Consider the following 24,508-nt stretch of genomic DNA (forward strand, 5'->3'; position numbering starts at 1 on the left):
GCTTCTAGTTTCTGGTCTTCATGCCTTCTATATCTTTCCTTTCTACCATCACTCCCTAGGATTAAAGGCTCACTTTCTGGGATTAAAGGCATGTGTCACATTCCTAGCTGTTTGCAATGTGGCCTTGAACTAATAGAGATCCAGAGGTATTTCTGCCTCTGGAATGCTAAGATTAAAGATGTGAGTGCCACAATTTTCTAGCCTTTGTATCTAGTGGATGTTCTGTCTCTGACCCCAGATAAGTTTATTAAGGGTGCACAATATTTTGGGGAACACAATACAACCACATTTCCCCTTGTTTTGTCTAAAATTTAAAAAAGCTTGTAACTAATACAAGAAAAACTATGTAATAAGTATATACAATATATACAGTCAAAAGTTACATTAACAATGTCTAGTCCATTAACATTTGACAGATTCAAACAAAAAATTCATTACTTATTTAAAACAAATAGTTCCATTTTAAAAGTAGATTCAAAATTGACCTTTTTATCTTATCATATTCACAAATGATACCCTATGGTAATGGAAGGATCATTATGCTTCTAAAACATTCAAATCAGTTCCATTAGAAAACTTAGAACCAAGCACTCAGAGTGTGCATAGAGAAAAGTTTCCCCTTTGTTAAAAATACAGTCATACCCAACTAAGTTTTGAAAATATTTAGAGTTTTACTATGTAAAATGAATTATTTTATGAGTGATAATTAACATAACATAATCATTTTAGAAGTTTTCCCATCCATTGAGACCATCTCTGTCTCTGACTTTTCTGTTGTGTGAAATCTCTGGGATAAATGGACTTTTTATGTTGAAAATTTTACCTTGGAAATATTGTATGACCCTTTGCAATACAACTACATAAGGACTTAAAACAGTCTCTTCATTGAACAGTCTCTCTTGTAGACTTTTCAAAAAATAAACTAAAATACATATTGTCTAATTTGATTACATTTATAACTGTTAGTGTGTGGTGTTGCTGATGTTATAATATACAACAGTACCATTACCTGCCAGGGGAAGAATTCCATCTCTTTTCCTTTTCCATGAGATTGAAATTGTACTTGATTGAACATCATTTCATGTAGACTGTGGGAAACAGCATACACTGCATTGTACACATTGTAACTCTCCTCACTCATGGTCATGTCAAATATATTCCCTGGCAAGAATCCCAAGGAGGCATTAGGAAGACAGTTATCCAAATTTTATAATCTTTCCTCAAAAATGAGCAATTGAAGAATGAGTGCCACAATACATGAAGATAAGTGTCTTGTGGGTATTTGTAAGGATTGGCTGTCTGAATAAAATCTGTAAAATTAATGATCTCCTCCTTATGGTGTGAAAAAATAAGGGCCCCATGCAATGAATCTAACAGTAAATAGTTATCAAATTTAGTATGATCCCAGTGTGAGTTCAGGACCCAAACTTTCCATGTAAGTAACTTCTGCTTAATATTTACTATTAAGCCTAATAGGGAATCAGTGTTCCCATAAATAATAATCACATTTACTGATGATTCCAGGATCTGCACCTGATTTTTCCAGGATATGGTCATAAATGAACCCCTGATGGCTAGGATAATTTTCCACAAATACTATGCAGAATCCATTTTTCTCCATCTCACTTCTCAAATCTGACAGAATCTGAGCACCTTTGATATCATCTATGATGAACAGCCCATCCCAGTTCCAGTGGAAATGAAGCATCAGTGATACAATGCCAAGTTTCAGAGATGTGTCCTTGGGGTCACTTGGTACAGGGAAGAAAACTTTCTTTGTTCACTGAGGGTAGTATCAAAAGGCCCAAAAGTAAGCTGTAGAGAAAAACAATCAGAAAGAAGATTGTCATGAAAATCAACTCCATTCTACAGCAATGATTTGAAGCCTGTAGGACAATACTGCATTGAAAGTCAATCCTGCCTTCCTATGTGTTTTCCAAAAAGTCCAGAAAATATTCAGAGGTTCAATAGTGTGCTGTCACTACTCCACCCTTTCCCTTACCTCCATTCGAAGCTAGAGAAATATAGATGCATCACCAACTATTGGCATCATTTCCCTACCCATTCAGAGTGATATGTTTTTTTGTTTTTTCTTCACAGCCACATAAAATGTCACCAAGTAGAGCTGACATCATGTCCTATCCCATCACCTCTCTCACCTGTGGATATTTGTAAAGATCCAGCAGTGTCCCTATGTATTCTGATATTGCCCATGATGGTCCTGTAAGTACAGCAGCTGACATGCCTTCTCTTGCACATCTGTAGTTAGTGATGGCATAACCAGGGCCTGAAAATGTACCAATAAGATTGGCCAGAGTGTATCATATCTTTGACCCTCAGGGACATTCTGGACAATGAATCCCAGGGATGTGTTTTGTAAAATATAGGAAGTGCTGTTGATCTCCTCAATGGCATACATCATGGCCAAAATACATTGGTAGTTCCTCAACTTAAACCTGCAAAGAAGGTAGAACAATGTTTAGATGAAGACTCATACCCGACAACATGTGACATATGTGTAAGTTTAGTGCAATGGGTTTTACAGTTTGAAATATTCTGTTTCCAAAAGTCCATGTTTAAGTATCTTCCCAGCATTTGCTAGAATTAGGAGTATTGTTTCTTTTTCTAGTATTGAAAATAGATTTTTTTCATACAGTATATTCTAATTACAGTCCCCCAACAATAACTCCTCCCAGGTCTCCCCACATCCTCTCCCACATAAATCCACACCCTTTTCTCTTTCATTAGAAAACAAGCAGGCATCTAAAAGTAATAATAAGTTAAAATAAAAATAAATAAGCCAGTATCAGACAAAACATACAAAGAGAAGAATAAGCGCCAAAGAAAAAAAGAACACCTAGGGATGAAGAAGCACACACTTGTTTTAGTACACAGAAAACCATAAAAACAAAATGTCAGAAACTCATTCCTTCAAATTTCCTGCTTCACTGAAAAGTATAACTGATACTCTAGGCCTGTAGGCTGAAGATGGATGCCCCAAGGTTGCATCGGAACTCTGGGTAACTGTCCAGGCAGTAAGATGTCTCTATCATGTCTAGAGTTTTTGGAAGTTGTTTGCAATGCACTTTTGTTTACTTAAATAATATTATGTCTTTCTGGGGTCTTTGATGGAGTTGAAGACTAGATAGTTATAGTTGCAGTTCTCCTTAGTTATGATAGAAAGTAGATTATGTATAAACCTTTGGAGTCACTAAGATGGATGGATAGTGGGGTGCTTTCTCTGAATTTGCTAAATGTAAATGGACTGAATATTGTAAATTTAATTCTTACTTGATAACTTTTTGTTATATGTAGTTATACTGTGTTAGAGTTAAAACCTTTCCTTTTATTTAGAGAAAAATGGGAAAATGTTATAAAATATTATTTTAAGGTATTTTACTTTTGTTTATATTGCAGTTGTTTAACTCTATGAATCTGTGTTACTTTGCATGTCTAAAATACCTCCAGGTCTAGTAAAGCTGAATAACTATAAAAAAGTCAGAAACTATAATATGCATACAAAAGACATACAAGGTTGAAAAAAATTAACCTCCAAAAAACACCACTGAGCTTTTACTTTTTCCCCATCTACTACTGAGCTTGGGGCCTGCCCTTAAGAATACTTTGTAGCCCTGAGACTGTATGCCAGCACCAATTAGACTAAGAGGTAAGTCTTTGTCCTCATAGCCAAGCCCGTAAGCTTTGAGCCTAGGGGCACAACACTGCACCCCAATACATTGCAGCCCCAGTTTCAGGCCTACAGGCAAGTCTCTTGCAGATAGGCTAGACTACCACCATCCCCTACCAGACTCTGTAACCTACAAGCCCCCCAAACCCTCTAAGACTACAGCAGCTCCCTAAGACAGAGTTCACCAGCACCAATTGGACTAAGAGATAAGTCTTTGTTCTCATAGCCCATCACCCCAACTTATAGGCTTTGGACCCAGGGGCACAACCCTGTGTCTCTAACACCACCACCATTGCAATCCCAGTTTCAGACCAGTTGGCAGGTCTCCTGCAGACAGGCTGAACTACCACCATCCCCTACCAGGCTCTGATTGGATAGTAGCCAGACAGGAAGTATAAGAAGGGCAAGAAGACTTAAAGAATTCTGTGAAGAGGAAGGGCAGAGTCAGGAGTCACCAGCCAGACACAGAGGAAGCAAGATGTCAAGGCAGAACTGAGAAAAAGTACCAATCCATGTGGTTAAACATAAATAAGAATTATGGGTTAATTTACGTGTAAGAGCTAGTCAGAAATAAGACTAAGCTGGTAGCCAAGTGGTTATAATTAGTATAAGCCTGTGATTACTTGGAGTATGTGAGTTGGAGAGATTTGCTCCAAATGCCAGCCAACTGGGACACAGAAAGCTTCCAACTACATCTGGCCCCTGAGCAGATCATGACACCCCTGCCCCTGGTGCAGACCAGGCCCCCTACTGTGCCTCCTGAGCCATGATACAAGGTGGCTATGCTTCAAGCGCAAGTGACCCATGACCCTGGTGCTGGCAGATGACAATGGAGCTGGGCTGAGGGTAGGCAGCAGCAGCAGCAGCAGCAGAGGCTACAAAAGTGGCCGCCTGGTCCCAGGCAGCTTTTTGACTGCTCTGGCCAGGAAGCCACCAAGGAGTCAGCATGAGGAGTCAGAACGGTGGCACTGCTGGGCTGACAGCAGCATCCTAGGATCTTGGGTGTCTGCACATAAGATCTGTCTTCACCTGTTGTGTGAAGCACAGCTACCTCTCTCATGACTTGACAACTAACCCAAATTTTTTCTTTTCAGGAACCCCTAAAGATGGCTTCTCCCACCAAGAGCAGGTCGCAATTTTAAGAACATGATACCCACATTCCCAAGAGGAGGGGTAGGTGGTTTTTGGTCTTCCAGTGGGTTTCAGATGTGGGATAATTGTCATTGTTTAGGATGGCTGGTTACAAATTGTTATTGTTAATGGTCAGGAAAAGAGTCTAAACAAAAGGAAATTATATTTAAGGTTCTTGTTTGAAAAAAAAAAGAGGCTGTGGATAAGATGTGGATTATTGAATCTACTCTGAAAAGACAAAAGAGAAGATATAGATATGATATAGATGAAAAGTTAGATTATTGAATAATTTTTTGAAAGCAACAACTAGTTTAAGTAGTTTACAATGCCTTGGATTTTTGTATATTGTATACAAATTATGTATATTGATACAAATTTGAGATTAATATTGTTAGAAAATGCTGTATATATATTTCTAATCTTGTTCAGGATGTTGTACCTATACTGTTCATTTAACAATGTAATAGAAACTGCTAATCCTTGAATGTTATTATTACCAACTATTAGGATATAAAGAAATGAAAGTTAGAGGTTAGATATTACAATCAAACTTGTAGTCATACTAGATATGTTTTCAAGGTTAAGCAGAGATATATTTCAGATTGACAGGTCATCTCAAACTCTTCAGAGATCTACAAAATATGGCATTTATAATGTTTTAATAACATAGATTTTTTTTTGTTTTTATGACTATGAGACATGTCAGCTCCTGGCAGCACCAATCTACTTCAGAGAAGATATGGGCATTGAAGAAACTGCAAATGGAGTTAACTTTCACTGTGGCAAAATTTACCCACTGGGCAAAGACGTGCCCTCACATTGACTACTAACAGTATGTTGTTCAAAATTGACAAACAGGACACAAAACAAAGGACTACCGATCCTGTTTGGTTGCAGCTTTGACAACAGGTGTCCTCTGAGGCCAGGACAATATGATACCATCACTGAAGGGGCTTTGCAATCTGGAAAAGGTACAGTACCCCTTTCATTGAAGGTAACTGAACAGGCAATGGACCGATGGCTTCTGGTGTGCAGTGGAACAGTAGCTGAAACATTTACTCTTGGAGGAGTAACTAGGCTGAGGGAGTCTAATCTCTCAATGGTAGACTGGTATTTAATAAAGGAGCTGAAACCACCCATAAGCTGAGAAGAATGGGCAGCCAAATTCCAAAACTACCAGCAATTTCCAGAATTTAAAATCCAGAATCATGAGAGGACACTGCTGGGTTTCAGGTTTATCTGGTACATGGAATACCTGCACTGAATGTGAGGTTGAGCTGTAGGCCTTGTGTACATCCTACTTCATAAATGAATCTGTCAGATATGCTAAGCCTGTCGGCTGAGGATGATGCCCCAATGTTGCAAAGTAACCTTGGGTGACTCTCCAGGCAGCTGGCAGTTTCTGCCAACTCATATTTTTGGGAAGTCTCTTGTTTGCACTTCCTGTTTAACTAGGTAATATTATTTTCTACTTGCATCTCCGAGGGAGTTGAAGATTAGATAGTTATAGTTTTAATTTTCCTTGTTAAGAAATTTTAGGAAAGATACTAACTAAGGAGGTATAAAATGTAAAAATTTGAAAGACATTATAAGATAGTTTTCTGTTGGTAATGTAAGTTAGAATAGAAAGTGAATCAGGTACATTTTGGGTTCACCAAAACAGGATAGTTAATGGAATATTTTCACTATTTGCCAAATACAAATAGACTAGATCTTGTAACTGTAATTCTTGCTTGGTAACTATTCTATTATATGTAATTTTAGTATGTCAAAGTTAAACCTTCTGCCAGGTGGTGGTGTGCATACCTTTAATCCCAGCACTCGGGAGGCAGAGGCAGTCAGATCTCTGTGAGTTCGAGGCCAGCCTGGTCTCCAAAGTGAGTTCCAGGAAAGGCACAAAGCTACACAGAGAAACCTTGTCTTGAAAAAACAAAAAAAAAAGTTAAATCTTCCTTTATAATTAGACAAAAAAGGTACAATGCAGTGGGATAAAGCCCTTGTACATTGGTTTAATAAAATGCTGACTGGCCAATAGTTAGGCAGGAAGTACTGGCAGGGAGAGAAGACTAAAAGAATTCTGGGAAGAGGAAGGTCAGAGTCAGCAGTCACCAGCCAGACACAGAGGAAGCAAGATGTCAAGGCAGAACTGAGAAAAGGTACCAATCCACTTGCCTAAACATAAATAACAATTTTTCTGGGTTAATTTAAATGTAAGAGCTAGTAAGTAATAAGCCTGAGCTAATGGCTAAGCAGTTATAATTAATAAAAGCCTCTGTGTGTTTACTTGGAGGACACAAGTGGGAGAGATTTATTCCCTCTGCCGGCCAGCTGGGACACAGGAAAACTTCCAACTACAGACTCTGAAAGCCAGAATGTCTTGGGCAGACATAATGCAGACACTAAGAGACCATGGATCCCTACCTAGTCTATTATACCCATCAAAACTCTCAATTTGCACAGACACATTAAACAAAATATTCCATGATCAAACCAAATTTAAACAATACCTATTCACAAATCCATCTCTACAGAAAGCACTAGAAGGAAAAATCCAACTTAAAGAAGTTAGATACAAACATGAAAACATAGGTAATAGATAATCCCACACTAACAAATACCAAAAAGGGTGGAAACACACAATACTACCACCAAAAAATAACAGGAATTAATAATCACTGGTCATTAATATAGCTTAATATCAATGGACTCAATTCAGCTATAAGAAGACACAAGGGCTAGTAGAATGGATATAAAATGGATTTAATAATAATATTAAAATAGGATCTATCATTCTGCATACAAGAAACACACCTCAACTTCAACAACAGGCATTAACTAAAAGTAAAAGCTTGGGAAAATACTTTCCAATCAAATGGACTTATCCTAATATTGAACAAAATAGACTTTAAATGAAAATCAATCAAAAGAGATCGGTAAGGCCATTAAATATTTATCACAAGAAAAATCCACCAAGATGAAGTTTCATTTATGCCCCAGATTTATTTATTTACTATAGAAGTTCATCTGAACATTTATGTCCCAAATACAAGGGCACACACATTTGTAAAAGAAACATCAATAAAGGTTAAGTTACACATCAAATCCCACACACTAGTAGTAGAGACTTCAATATCCTACTCTCACCAATGGACAGGTCTTCCAGACAGAAACTTGACAGAGAAATGAGTGAACTAACAGATGTTATGACTCAAATGGACATAATAGATAGCTACAGAACATTCCACCCTAAGAATAAAGAATATACCTTCTTCTCAGAACCCCATGGAAACTTTTCTACAATTGACCACATTCTTAGACAAAAAGAAAATCTCAACAGATAAACAAAAATTGGAATAGCCTCATGTATTTTATCTGACCACCATGCCTTAAAGTTAGATTTCAACAACAAAATTACAGAAAGTCTTCAATAACATGGAAACTGAATTATGCCCAAGTGAATCACCACTGGGACAAGGAAGAAATAAAGAAAGAAATTAAAGATTCTCTAGAATTCAACTTCAATGAATATACAACATAGCCCAACTTATAAGACACTACAAAAGCAGTGCAAAGAGAAAAATTCATAGCACTAAATGCCCACATGAATAAAATGGAGAGATCTCACACTAGCAAACTAACAGCACGTGTTAAATCTCCAGAACAAAAAGAATCAAATTTACCCAGGAGAAATAAATGCCAGGAAATAATAAAATTGAGGGTCAAATCAATAAAATAGAAACAAAGAGAACAATACAAAGAAGCAATGAAGCAAGGAGTTGGTCTTAGGGGAAAATCAAGATAGACTAGCCCTTATCCAAACCTTTTGAGGCACAGAGAGAGAGAGAGAACATCCAAATGAACAAAATCAGAAATAAAAAGGGAGACATAACAACAGACAACAAAGAAATACAGAGAATCATCAGATCACTTCAAAAACATATACTGAACTAATCCGGGCACTCGGGAAGCAGAGCCAGGCGGATCTCTGTGAGTTTGAGGCCAGCCTGGGCTACCAAGTGAGTTCTAGGAAAGGCACAAAGCTACACAGAAAAACCCTGTCTCGAAAAACATATATATATATATATATATATATATATATATATATATATATATATTCCACAAAATTTGAAAATCTAAAAGAAATGGACAATATTCTGGATAGATACCACATACCAAAGTTAAATCAAGACTAGATAAACAATTTAAATAGACCAATATATATCAATAATCCCTAAGAGTCTTATTAATAAAATCAAACACAGCGCCAGTTATTGACATGAAATGCTGGATCGTCAGAGAGACAGAATAAGCCACAGCTAACATCACCTGGCCAACTTCTCAGCTGATCTTGTTTCCTCAGCCTGGAAGCCTCTGTGTTGTCATATTCGAATGGCTCTCAGCTGAACTGGGCTTCTAGAAGCCTAAAAGGTTACCCAGCCAAATGCTTCTAGTTTCTGGTCCACATGCCTTATATACTTTTATGCTTTCTACCACCACCCTGAGATTAAAGGCATGTGTCACCATGCCTGGCTGTTTCCAATGTGTCCTTGAAATCACAGAGATCCAGAGGGATTTCTACCTCTGGAGTGCTAGGATTAAAGGTATGAGTGCCACCATTTTCTAGCCTTTGTATCTAGTGGCTCTTCTGTCTCTGACCCCAGATTTATTTATTAGGGTGCACAATATTTTAGGGAACACAATACCACCACACCTAAGGAAATAGAAACAGTCATTAAAAGTCTCCAAATAAAAGAGGCCAGGACCAGATATTTCAGTGCAGAATTGTATCAGGATTTTAAAGAAGAGCTACTGCCAATATTCTTCAAAATTTTCCACGAAATAGAAATAGAAGGAATGTTACCAAACTCTTTTTGTGAGTCTACAGTTAACCCTGATAGCCAAAACACATAAATATGCAACAAAGCAAGAAATTACACACCAATCTCCCTCATGAACATTGATGCAAACATACTCATTAAAATATTGGCAAACTGAATTCAAGAACACATCAAAAAAAAATATAACATCACCATGGAGGCTTCATTCCAGGGATGCAAGGATGGTTCAACACACAAAAATCTGTCAATGTAATACACCATATAAACAAACTGAAAGGAAAAAATACACATGATCATCTCATTAGATACTGAAAAACCCTTTGACAAAATCCAACACCCCTTTATGATAAAGGTCCTGGGAATATCAAGAATACAAAAAAAAAAAAAAAAAAAACCATACCTACATATAATGAAGACAATTCACAGCAACCCGACAGCCAACATCAAATTAAATGGAGAGAAATTCAAAGCAATTCTACTAAAATCAGGAACAAGACAAGGCTGTCCACTCTCCTCATATTTATTTAATATAGTACTTGAAGTTCTAGCCAGAGCAATAAGACAACATAAGGAGATGAAGGGGATACAAATTGGAAAGGAAGAAGTCAAGCTTTCACTATTTGCAGATGATATGATAGTATATATAAGTGAACAAAAAAATCTTTCCAGGGAACTCCTACAGCTTATAAACACCTTCAGTAATGTGGCAGGATACAGGATTAACTCAAAAATATCAGTAGCCCTCCTATATACAAATGATAAATGGGCTGAGAAAGAAATCAGAGAAACATCACCCTTTACAATAGCCACAAGTATTATAAAGTACCTTGGGTAACTCTTAATAAGCAATAACCTATATGACAAGAACTTTAAGTCTCTGAAGAAAGAAATTGAAGAAGATATCAAAAATGGAAAGATCTCCCATGATCATGGATAGGTAGGAAAAACATGGTAAAAAATGGCAATTTTACCAAAATCAATCTGCATATTCAATGCAGTCCCCATCAAAATCCCAACACAATTCTTCACAAACCTGGAAAGAACTTGATTTCATATGGAAGAACAAAAAAAAACAGGATAGTTAAAATAATCCTGAAGAATAAAGCAACCTCTAGATGTTCACCACCCCTGACCTCAAACTCTACTATAGAGCTATAGTAATAAAAATATCTTGGTATTGGCATAAAAACTGACATGTGGACCAATGGAATGGAATTGAAAACCCTTACATTAATCTGCACACCTATGAACACCTGATTTTTGACAAAGAAGCCAAAACTGTACAATGGAAAAAAGAAAGCATCTTCAACAAAAGGTGCTGGCATAACTGGATGTCAACATGTAGAAGATTGCAAATAGATCTATAATTATTGCCATGCACAAAACTCAAGTCGAAGTGGAACAAATACCTCAACATAAATCCAGCTATACTGAACTTGATGATAGAAGAGAAAGTAGGAAGTAGTCTTGAACACATTGGCACAGGGGATCACTTCCTAAATGTAACACCAAAAGCACAGATACTGATAGCAACAATTAATAAATGGGACCTCTTGAAACTGAGAAGCTTTTGTAGGGCAAAGGACATGGTCAATAAGACAAAAATGACATCCTACAGAATGGGAAAAGATCTTCACCAACCCCACATCTGACAGAGGTCTAATATCCAGAATATATAAAGAATTCAAGAAACTCAACATCACAATATTGAACAATCCAATTTAAAAAAATGGGCTACAGAGCTAAACAAAGAATTCTCAACAGAAGAATCACATATGGTGAAAGATATTTAAGGAAGTTCTCAGCATTCTTAGTCATCAGAGAAATGCAAATCAAAATAACTCTGAGATACCATCATACACCTTTCAGAATTGCTATGATCAAAAACACTGATGACAGCTTATTTTGGAGAGGATATGGAGCAAGAGGCACACTCTCCACTGTTAGTGGAAGTGCAAACCTGTACAGCTACCTTGAAAATCTATATGTTAATTTCTCAAAAAATTGGGAATCAATCTTCCTCAAGACACAGCTATACCACTCTTGGGCATATTCACAAGGAATACTCAGCCATACTATAAGGACACATGCTCAAGGATGTTCATATCAGCATTTTTTTAAGAGTAAAAATCTGGAAGCAACCTAGCTGCCGCTCAACTGAAGAATGGATAAAGAAATGTGAGATTTAGCTATCTGAGCTTTCTCACAGTACCCAACAGAGATAACATCACCCCCAAAATGGCAGGAAGCAATTCTAAGAAAATGATGCCCCTTCTCACTTAGGCTTCATAATTCTCAGGGTTGTGGATGATGGTTATACGGTTGGGGGTGGAAGAAAATATTAGACTCAGTATTGTAAAAAAAGGGGGGGGAGAAGAAATGGAACAGATGGGTATAAGATATGGTGGTCAATCATTGTATATATTAGTAAACAGATTTAGTAAAATAGCAACCTTAGATAATTTGCACTGTAATTTGTACTGCTATGGATACTTATATGTTGATACAAATGTAAACTATTTTTATATTGCTGTTTAAGATAATTTGTATATTGATACAAATACAGAACTATATTTGTTATAATGTACATATATTTCTACTCTTATTTGAAACATTTTTATATTGATACAAATGTAAATTTATATCTGTCATACTTTATGTATGTTCTACTTCTGTTTAGGATATTCGGTATATTGATATATATTTAAGATTATTGTCATATTGCATATTGCACTATATATTCCTACCTCTGTTATAAATATCTTGTGTATTGTCACAATTTTGAAGTCATCGTTCTTCACCATACATTTGCTTATAGACTGTTTACCTTGTTTATGTGAAGCCTTAGTCTTTAGGTTATTTCGGTAGATAAGACTTATAGCTTTATAGTCACCTATGCCTGTCATCTCTATATTTATGTTAGTTAGGTTATCAGGTTTACAGATACATAGGTCAGATAGACAGGTAATCTTCAAAGACTTCATAGACCCACAGAATATGGCATTTAAATAACTTAGAATTCTGTTGACATGAGACACAATTGCTCCTGGATGCACCAATTGATCCCAAGAGAATGTTGGGCTTCTAAGACATTTCCATTTGGAAGTTTGTCTTTTTGCCACAAAATGGCCTACTGGGCAAAGAACTGCCCTTGCCTTGATGGCTGACAATACAAACACAATGCTGTCCTTCCTGGACAAGCAGGACACAAGGAAAGCAACCACTGTACTCTGCCAAGACAGGGTAAGATAGTCTTTCAAAATTCCTGCTTCTGAAAATGGTCTGTCAGATACTCTAGGCCTGTAGCCAATTTGAATGCACCAACAATGCTGAGAAACATTAGGTGACTGTCCAGGCTGCCAGCTGTCTCTATCTACTCTTGCAAGACTCCCGAAAGTTGCTTGAATCCATCTTCCATTTCTCAGGTACCATTATGTTCCTTCTCAGGTCTTTGATGTGGTTAAAGACTAGATAGTTGTAATTTCCTCAGTTATAATAAAAGATAAGTTAGATATAAAACCTTAAACTCACAAATAAAAGATAGATAGGACATCTTCTTTAATATTGTAACTGTAATTCTTGCTCGATAATTGTTTTGTTATATGTAATTTTACCATGTTAAAGTTAAAACCTTCCTTTTTAAAAAAGAAAAAAGAAAAGGGGAAGTGCTGTGGATATCACTCTATATAAATAAAACACTGATGGCCAGTGACCAGGCAGGAAGTATAGGCGGGACAGAGAGAGGAGAATTGGGGAAAGAGGAAGAAGGAGGAGACAGACTGTAGCCACTGCCAGGACAAGCAGCATGTAAAGATGCCGGTAAGCCACCAGCCACGTGACAAGGTATAGATTTATAGAAATGGGTTAATTTAAGATGTAAGAACAGTTAGCAAGAAGCCTGCCACGGCCATACAGTTTGTAAGTAATATAAGTCTCTGTGTTTACTTGGTCGGGTCTGAGCTGCTGTGGGACGGGCGGGTGACAGAGATTTGTCCTAACTGTGGGCAAGGCAGGAAAACTCAAGCTACACATATACACAATGGAGTATTACTTAGCAGTAAAGAACAATGGCATCATGAGGTTTGCAGGCAAATAGATGGAACTAGAAAATATCATCCTGAGTGTGGTAACACAGACTTAGAAGGACAAACATGGTATGTACTCACTCATAAGTGCTTTAAATAGATGTAAAGCAAAAGATAACCATACTGCAATCCACAGCTCCAGAGAAGCTGGCAAACAAGGAAGACCCAAATAGGCATGCATGGATCACCCTGGGAAGGGTAAATAGATCTTCATGAGCACACTGGGCATGATTGGGGAGGGCAATGGAGGGCATGGATGGGGGATGAGAACATAAGAGAATGGGATGTTTGAGCTGGAAGAGGGGCAGAGTGGGAGAGTAGGGAGAGAGATACCATGATAGATGGAGACACCATAGGAATACAAGAAACAGGGTGCTAAGGAATTTCCCAGGAATCCATAAAGATGACCCACCTTAGACTACTAGCAATAGTGAAAGGTGCCTGAACTGACCTACTCTGGTAATCAGATTGGTTTATACCCTAACTGTCATCATAGAGCCTTCATTCAGTAGCCTATGTATTCAGATCCAGAGATTAGATCTCAGCCAAGCACCAGGCTGAGCTTCAGGAGTCTGTTTAATGAGAGAAAAGAGGGATTCTGTGAGCAAGGGGCATCAAGATCATGATGGGGAAATGTACAGAGACAGACAAACCAAACTAGTGGGAACTCATGAATTATGGACCAAAGGCTATGGAGCCCCCATAGGACTGGACTAGGTCCTCTACATAGGCCAGACAGTTGTTTAGCTTGAACTATTAAAGGGGCCTCCTGGAAGTGTGATTAGGATCTGTCCCAGATGCATGAGCTGGCTTTTTGGAGCCCAGTGTCTATGGTGGAACAATGTTACAGGAAACTCATGGAAATGGTGATTCAAGCAGAATTGGCAAGAAACCTGCAGGATAATCTATTCTACTACCTGACCAAAGGGGTTTCCCACCAAATATACTCAGAAGATACAAATGATGTTATCCATAGTTCAGTAGGACAAATTAAAACATAATGTTTCATCCACATACATTGAATACTGTGCTTCATCGTGGCAGTGCAATAATAGCCAGGCAGCAGTGGCACATGCCATTAATCCCAGCACTAGGGAGACAGAGGCAGGCGGATCTCTGTGAGTTCTAGGTCAGCCTGGTCTACAGAGCAAGATCCAGGACAGGCAACAAAACTACAGGGAGAAACCCTGTCTCAAAAAAAAAAAAAGAACAAGAAGAAGAGGAGGAGGAGGGGTGAAAGAGGAGGAGGAGGAAGGGGAAGGGGAAAGAAGAGAAAAGAAGAGGAGGAGGAGGAGGAGGAGGAGGGGAGGAAGAGGAGGAGGAGGGGAGGAGGAGGGGAGGAGGAGGAGGAGCAAGAAATGTCAACTATGTCAGCAGGACCAAGTACTTTCTTCCATGTGATTCTGGGGCAACTAGACCATAACAGACAAAATTGAAATTTATCCCTAGTTTCTCATCCCAGGGTAAAAATCAACTCAAAACATGTCAAAAAAATGAACGTAAAATACGAAACATGTCTAGACATCTTTTGTTTACTTTTGTGGAATCAAAAGTCACAGGAAACAAAACAGGACTTGACAATGGTTTTCCAGTAATCTCAAAAAGTCTTTTGAGTTGAGTTAGAAGGTACCTAGACAAGTGAACACCTGCAGAAAAGGAAGTGCTTTGCAAACTCTTCGTCAATCAAAGAATCATATCTGAGTCCCTAACACAGTTAAAAGACCCAGTAACAAGAATCCCCAAATAGTTTAATTGAGGAGATGTTATATGAAAGAAGAGTCACCAAAGTAGAAACTCAATTGTTGCACCAGTTTTCAATCCCACCAGCAGTGAATTAATTTCCCCTTTCCCCAAATTCATGGTCCTGTGTCATCCTTTGTTTTTAGAAATGTGCATAGCAACTTTGACCATTATGAAAGCTAGCCAGCAACGTTGCAGCTTCCTGTTACTCTCAGTTTGATTTTTCTATATTCATTCACTCAAGTATGTTTTCTTCAGAAATGGGGCCTTATGAATTAAGTTCTTGACAGTAAACAAGAGCAATAGTAATACTCTCGAATAGTTGGGGCTTATGTTGAGGTCCCCGATACATAAAACTTGAGTTTGCATAGGTGGAAATACAGAAATAAATTTTCCTTATTCTACTCAGTAGTGATTAAGTATGGCTGGGATTTTTTAAAAAATTTCATATTTTGACCAATAGTATTATTGTCTCTTTGACAATAATCAGTTGACTGTATGAGTGTGGGTTTATATGTCTTTACGTATTCTCAATTCTAACCCATTGGTCAATGAGTCAGTTTTTATGCCATTCCCACTCTGTTCTTATTGGTATAGCTCTTAAATATAACATGAAACCTGGGTTTATGACTCCTTCTGCATTGTTGTTGGTGGTCAGGATTGCTTTTCTCTATATTTAGTCCTTTGAGCTTCCATGGGAAAATTAAAATTATTCTTCAATTTTGTGATAACTGACACTGGAAATTTGATGAGGGTTTCCTTGAATCTGGAGATTGGTTTTGGTAGGATGGGCATTTCACAATAATTAATGTTACCAATCTGTGAGTTTAGTAGGTCTTTCATCATCTGGTATTGTAACAGGGCCCCAGAATTTAGTAGGCCACCAGACCTTAAAACGAGTGCCATTCAGATTGTAAAACTCACCATGTAGACAACAAGACCCACTAAAACTAAAGCAAAGGCCTCATCCATCAAATCCATAAAGTCCTGAGAAAGTCTCAAAATGTACTAACCTTGGTATTTTTTGCCCCTGTGGTTCTGCTTCTGACGAATTGTTCTTGTTTACTGAAGTGTGTCAATTGAAAACATGTTTTTTGTGCTTAAAAGCTCACCAGGAGAAGGCTTGGAGCTGCACTGTGATCCCAAACACCTGGTGCAGTCCTATCCAGCTAATAAAGACTTCATTTGGCTTAAACCCGTGTCCGAGAAGACTTCTCTAGTGAATACCATACAACAGTATCTGTTTTTTTTTAAATCTTTCTTTGTATTGAAGATTTTATTGCATCTGTCTTTCACTGCCTTGGTTACACTTATCCACTGATACTTGATTTGGGGAGTTATTTTTAGAGGAATTGGTTTCTTGATTTCTTTCTCGGTATGTTTAGCATTTGTCCATCACATTTTCTGTGAGGCTTTTGTATCCTGCTATGCTACTGAATGTCTGTATGAAGTGTATAGATTTCTGAGACAGTCTTCAGGATCTTTACTTGTATTTCACTACATCATCTGCAAGTAAAGATGTTTTGATTCTTTTCCTATCTGTAACCTCTCAGTTTCTATCATTTTCCTTCTTTCACTTGGTAGGAATACAAGTTCTATGTGAAACAGAAATGGTGGGGATGGACATCCCTGTCTTTTACAGAAGTTTATTGAAACATAATCAGTTATTTTTTATTTCTGTTGATGCTGGCTGTGGGTTTATTATATGTTACTTTTATAGTGCTAAGGTACATTCTCTGTATCCCTCTTTTCTCTTGGACTTTTATCATGAAATGCTGTTGGATTTTATCAGAGGCCTTTAACCCATTTAATCAGCTGATCAATTTTTCCTATACTTTAGTCTGTCCATATGGTGGATTACATTAATTAATTTAGTGATGTTCAACGAGGCTAATGTTCTTGAATGAGACAACAAGATTATGGCATATAACCTTTTTGATGTGTCCTCGAATTTAGTTCTCAAGCATTTTATTTGTGTCTATGTTCTTCAAATATTAACCTATTAATTTTCTTTTTTGGGTAGGGTCTTTGTATGTTTTTGAAATCAAAGTAATACTGCCTTCATAAAGTATAAGTTCCTTCTTCTCCTTTTTTGATATATTAGTGTAAGATCTTCTTTGAAAGCTTTGTACAATTTTGCACTGACTCCATCTGATCTTGTTTTTTTTTCTTGGAAGATTTTTAATTAATGTTTTGATAACACTGGATGTTATGGGTCTATTTAACTTAATAATGTCATCTTGATTTAATGTTGGTAGAAAATAAGTATATCTGGAAATTTATTCATTTCTTTAAACTTATCCAATTCAGAGGAACATATATGCTTTTAAAAGTCTCTTTACAATTCTCCAAATATCCTCAGTGTCTGTTATAATGTCTCCCTTGCCATCTCTAATTTTATTAATTGTGGTTCTTATTATATTATTGTAATTATTATAATATATAAAATAATATTATAGTTATTATAAAATTTATTAATTTTGATTGTTTATGTTTTTGTTAATTGGCTCAAGTTTTGTCAGTCTTTTATCTCTAGTTTCATTCATTGTTAGTATTGATTTTTTCATTTGTAGGTCATTCACTTCTGCCCTGATTTTGATGATCTCTTCCCACTTGCCTTTATAAGTTATTTGTTCTTATATTTTCAGGGTTTTCAGGTGTCTCATCAAGTTATTAATTTGTGATTTCTCAAACTTTCTGATGTGGGTTCACAGTGCCCTAAAACTTTCCTCTTATGACCATTTCAATTTTCCCACATGTTTTGATATGTTGTGATTTAATTTTCACTCAAATCTTAGAATTTTACAAATTCCTTTGTAATTTCTTCCTTCAATTGAGTTTGATTCAGTTTTGTGTAACTTAACTTCCATAAATTTGTTTTCATTCATCTTTTCTTTTGTTGTTTCTATCCTGATCTAGTTCACGGAGGACTGATAGAATGAAATTTTAATTTTTTTAAATTAAAAATGTGATTTTAATTTTTCTGTATTTCAGAGAACTCCTTTATCTTAATATGTGCTCTATTTTGCAGAAAGTCCCATGAACTGCAAGGAAGAATGTGTAATCTCTAGCTTTTTGTTGCAATGTTCTACAGGCATATGTTGCATCTATTTGATTTTGCAGAACTCCAAATATAGAGGACCACCAAAAAAAACTTTACAATGTAATGAAATAGTAGTGACAGTTAGTATACAGGGCCGCAAAAGGATGCAGAAAGCTGCAAATGAGAAAGATGAAGTCACATTTAAAGGGAGACCCATCAGAATAGCAGCAGATTCTTTCAGAAGAGACTAGAAAGCCAGAAGGGATGGATGTTCTACAAGTCATAAAAGAACACCAGTGCTTCACCAGACTAATATAAACAGCAAAACTGTCAGTCATAATAAAAGGGAAAGGTAAATTTTTTGTGATAAAAGAGGTTGAAAGAAATTATCACCACTAAACCAGTACTGTAAAGGAAACAGGAGGGAATAGTTAGGTCGGAAGAAAAGACTAAATATATGCAAGATGGAAGGGAACAATGAACAACTCTGGAACACTGAATAATAGACATATAATACAACAATTAAAAACAACAACAAATGACAGGAAGTAATACATACCATCCAATAATAACTCTTAATATTTATTATATCATGGTCAACACAAATAGATTGAATGAAAAAACAGTACCCAGGATTTTTCTGTCTCTAAGAAACACAATTCACAACCATGATAGACCTCAAATTAGAGTTAAGGATGGGAAAAGGACCCCAAGCAAATGCAACTAAAAACTTAGCATGCATAACTATCCTAAGATGTGACAACTAAGACATCAAGCAAAACCTACTCAGAAGAAACAGTGAAGCATGCTTTCTCCTCATTAAAGGAAAAAAATCCTACAATAGGGCATTACAATCTAATCATGTACACATTAAACATAGCAGTCCCCAAATTCCTTAATGAAGCAGTATTAGATTCAAAAGTATAAATCAACCCCAAAACAGAGATGGCGAGTGACTTAAATTCCCCATTTTCAGAAATAGACAAGTAATATGGAACAAAAGACCTACATATAGAAATTCTGAAGTCAAACAACATCATAAGTCAACTCCACCTTTATATTGAACACACCTAGTGCATTTCTTTTTTTTTTTTTTTTTTTTTTGGTTTTTCGAGACAGGGTTTCTCTGTGTAGCTTTGCGCCTTTCCTGGAACTCACTTGGTAGTCCAGGCTGGCCTCGAACTCACGGAGATCCGCCTGGCTCTGCCTCCCGAGTGCTGGGATTAAAGGCGTGCGCCACCACCGCCCGGCCCTAGTGCATTTCTAATCCTCTAGATAGCTGATGAGTTTACAGAAATTACTGTTTGTCCACTATGCATATAGCAGCCTTCAATAACACACCAACATTAAAAAAAATACTTTCAAAATGCCATTGAAATATCTGCATTCTGGCCCAGGAACTTAATTTTATACAAACTAATGGCCTTTGATTCTCAAAATCTTGAGAAGATATTTTCAACACAAAATATATTAGTTTAAAAGCTTAAAAAAAACTATCGAGCTCAGATGATGTAAATAAGGACTACTTTATGTTTCTATGCATTATGTACACATCAATACAAAATATGGGAGGATGTTTCTCTGTTCCACTGTGAGCCCACAGATGTGGAGCTTGTAATTTTGTTCTCCTTGAAACCAAGATACAAATACTCTGTGGGCAACTGCATAGGATTTCATATCTTCCCCCAAAATTATTAAATATAAAGATTTATTAAAAGGTATTCACAAACTGTTTTGTTTTATTAGGTCTACTTACAAAGTATTTCTTTTACTTAAGAGTATCAAGAAAGATTTTTCTAAAAGAATGCTATTGTTAAATATATAAATATTTCTTTGGGTTTTCTTAAATTTTCTATATAGACCAAGCTTGCCTTAAAAATCTGTCTGTGCCAAACAAATGCTCAGATTATAGGTGTGTACCAACAAAATATCCAGCAACATACTTGGTTTGGATAGTAAATGGTTCATGGTTTGCCAGAAAATGTATAATTATTATGATTAAAGTTGAAAGGAGGACATATTAAACTCCATAATTTAATCATTGTACATTTTTACATATGATGAATTATCATCCTCTACCCCATAAATATTGATGACATGATAAATATATTCAAAAGTTGCTTAAAATTTATGAGCTTGTATAAGATTACTGAAAACTATGGCAATTCAAAGCTTAAAGAAACAAGTGCAAATAACTGATATTAAACAGAAAAGATGTGCCATTACTGAAAAATATAGTTTTGAAAATTGATAAATATTAATATTTTAAGAAGTGTGACAATGGTGTCAGAATTCATAGGATGGTCAGTAGGAAAATTAGAAAAGGATCAACATCCTGTGTGGGTTGCTAAGTGTTTCCAGCCTCACATCACTTGCATTCTATAGCAAAAGAGATTCAATAAATATTCATTCTTCTGTATGAGGGTAACTCAGTGTACAACTTGATATTCACCTAATCTTTTTATTTTTAGAGAAAACCCAATCATTGAGAATATGAATTATTATGGAAGGAAAATGTTGTAATATTGTTAACATGCTTTTCCCCCTGTTATTTTGGATTAGGGATTCATGACAAAAGATGAACAAGAATAAAAGATAAACAAATTGGTGAATACCCTAACTGTCATCAAAGAGCCTTCATCCAGTAACTGATGGAAGCAGATACAGAAATACAGAGCCAAGCACCAGGTTGAGCTTCAGAAGTTCATTAGAAGAGAGAAGAGAGATTCTATGAACAAGGAGCATCAAGATCATGATAGGGAAATCTACAGGGACAAACAAACAAAACTGATGGGGACTCGAACTTAAGACCAACAGCTGTGAAGCCTCCATAGGACTGGACTAGGCTCTCTGCATAAGCTAAACAGTTGTGTAGCTTGATCTGCTTAAGGTGCCCCTTGGCAGTAGGATCAGGATCCATCCACGGTGCATGAGCTGGATTTTGGGAGCACACTACCTATGGTGGGACACCTTGCAGAGTCTTGATGCAGGGGGAGGGTCTTAGACCTCCCTCTATTGAATATACCAGGCTCTGCTGACTCCCTATGGGAGTACTTACCTTGTTGGAGGATGGAATAGAGCATAGGTAGGGAGGTGGAAGGCTGAAGGGGCAGGAGGATGGAAAAGAGGAATCTGTGGTTGGAATGTAAAATGAATTAAAAATTCCTTAATTAGAAAAGATAAATAGACTTTGTACAATTAAAAGTTCTTGTTTTTTACACCTTCAGAATGAAATATTGTAAAATATTTAAAATAAACCTTGAATTCTAAAATATTTTCAAATAATCTGTAACCAGATATTTATGTCCTTCAATTTGAAAAATGGTGAATATCCACAGTAAACTAGAAAAAAATCTTAAAATCTGACTTTTTATATTCATCTAATACATGAATTGTTTCAAGTTATTAATATACAAATGCACACATAACGGATGGAATGCAGCTTGGATATACTATGTCAGCTGTATTTCTAAGTAAGTGTTAAAGAAAAGCAAACTCATACACAGGGAGAGAAACTGTCTGTAATTATTACTTTGCAGGGAAATTAACCACCATGCATTAAAGATTCTATAATGTGCGTCAACATGTGCTTATGTAGATTATTTTGCTTTAACCAGATGGAATACATGTTTTGTACTTATTTGACATTATTCTCTACCTATCAAATATTTATTTATGATCTTTCAACAAGAAAGTAAAATTCAGTTAGATAATTAGTCCACACAAAGACTAGTGAAATAGAAAATAATGCTACCCCCCCACAACTCATGATCTTTTGTAGTTATGGCAATGTAGATAAATATAGTGCTACCATCAGAACATGAGGAAATTTAACTGGAGAAGGACAGAACAATACATTTTTCTAATTACATACATACTTTCTCACACCTGTGTAAAAAGTTTATCAAAAGCATGAAAGCAGTTGTGATTCTTGCAGTGTATATAGTTGCCTGTGACTCACTTTCTATGAAAAGGATAATTTGAAAATGTATTGTCTAAATCAAACATATTCATTTTTGTAGCTTTTAGAATTGCAAGTTTATTTTAGTTTTATTTTTTTACATCATATTAAATCAAACGTACACAACACTCTATTCATTTACATATGAGATAACCCAGCCAAAAAGAACTCATATTATTACAGTCCCTTTGCAGGCATGGGGGTGCTGCTGTATAAGCTGAAGAGGGACTTAGGCTGATATACAGTGGAGCCTGAGCTGCTGAGGTTGAAGAGCACAGAAGGGGGAAACAGGGAAGAATAGGGACATTATCTGCTGTAAAGTAGACACATCTCCTTCCAGCATACAAGGTCAAATATCTGGTAGACCATAGAGCTTCTTAACCTAACTTGAAATAAGCAATGATCCCTGGAGCCAGTAGACTCTTCCACTGAATATTTTATCTAGATGCAAATTTTTAAATTTCCCCTGCTGCCTTCATTGTATCATTTCAGAATTAACCTTTTACAATATCCTTCATGTAAAATGACATTCCATGCTTGAACATTTTTCCTCTTCCATTGCTGAACTGATTACTTTCTCCACAGCCACAGCTCAGCAGAAACAGTATTGCCACACTGATAATTATCCATCCTCAGGTCTATGTTTATTTTAGGTGACTTTCCACCCATTGCCTCCAACCTAACTCTTGAATATGTATTTCCATGTTGCCTTTGTTGAGTTCAGACTTGAGAGAAAGCTGCCCTTCTCATTTTCAGACACTTATTGTTTGTTTACCTATAGCTATGAATGAACATGTCACTCTGGGATAAAACACACCTGACTTCTTTTAAACCCTAACACACATGATTGTTTCTCTCTAGCAGGACCTAAGATACTCAATTAGACCTGTCTGACACTGTGTCTTAATCTTGTATCTTTGAGAATAACTGAAAGCAGTAATCAGAGGTCTCACCACAATTAAGGGGCACACAGAAATACATTCATAACAATGAAGAAGTATACACTGTATTTTCTTGGAGCAAACAGGTAAGTATCTAAGTAATCAAATAATACAAATATGAGAGTTCAGGTAAAAGAATCTGAGACAGATGAAGGCATTTCTAAAGCAGAAAGTTGGTCTGCATGTCTATTTCTAACATCCCTACTCCCAAATCTTGAGCAGCAAAAACAGGTAACTCTCATCACTCACACACAGCAAAATCACTGATCACTAACTTCAGTGGCATTCATTTCTTCTCACAGGAGCACAGCCTGACTTCTAGAGTCCCACCAAATACTCTATCATACTTTCATTATCTAATCCATCTATAGTAGAGCTAATATTGAAAACATACAAATCCTGAGGAGTTAGAGGCTTGGCTGAGAATATGGGGGATATTGCCCCTTGTCTACTGTGGAAAAGGAAATGAATATAACCCAAATTCCCATTTCCCCCTTGAAATCACAAGATGAGTCACTAAGAAGACAGCACCACAGAAGAGATCTAGGAAAGTAAGAGAGGAATAATGATGTTGGAATCCATACTTCCGTAAGGCATATGAATGACAAATTTAGATAATGAATAAATGGAAAAAAGACGTACTCAACCATAAAATCTCTGTTAAATTTAGTCATCTGCCAATCAATCGTTTTGTTCAGTGGATAGATATCATATGCAGGAAAAAAAAAACAGTAATCACAACATTTCCTTCACCAGTTAAACATTCTGACTAAGCACTCACTGCTGTAGTAGGAGTACACAAGGACAGGAATCTGCAGAAAGCAAGAGATAAAAATCCAAGAGAACAGCATATTAACAAAGTATCTGACCACACATGAGCATCATAGCGTGAGCTCCAAGCATCCAGTGTGGATGTGCATAGCTCATATGTGAATGCATGTTTGTTTAGAATTTTATTGGTGACTGGAGCTATCCCTTGAATCATCCCAAGTTCTTCCTGACAAGACTCTTCACTCCCCTGTGGAATTATCCAATAATTTCCTCCCTCAGGCTTTCAATCTCAGGCCCCACATTAACAATC

The 24,508-nt window shown here is 36.6% G+C and overlaps 1 pseudogene; it reads right to left on the reverse strand.

Annotated features, from left to right (window-relative positions):
- Positions 1–24,278, reverse strand: part of LOC143266769 (vomeronasal type-2 receptor 116-like) — a 32,247-nt pseudogene extending 7,969 nt beyond the window's left edge.
- Between the last annotated feature and the right edge of the window lie 230 nt (positions 24,279–24,508).

This window comes from Peromyscus maniculatus, chromosome 1 (genome assembly GCF_049852395.1).
Source record: "Peromyscus maniculatus bairdii isolate BWxNUB_F1_BW_parent chromosome 1, HU_Pman_BW_mat_3.1, whole genome shotgun sequence".
NCBI lineage: Eukaryota > Metazoa > Chordata > Mammalia > Rodentia > Cricetidae > Peromyscus > Peromyscus maniculatus.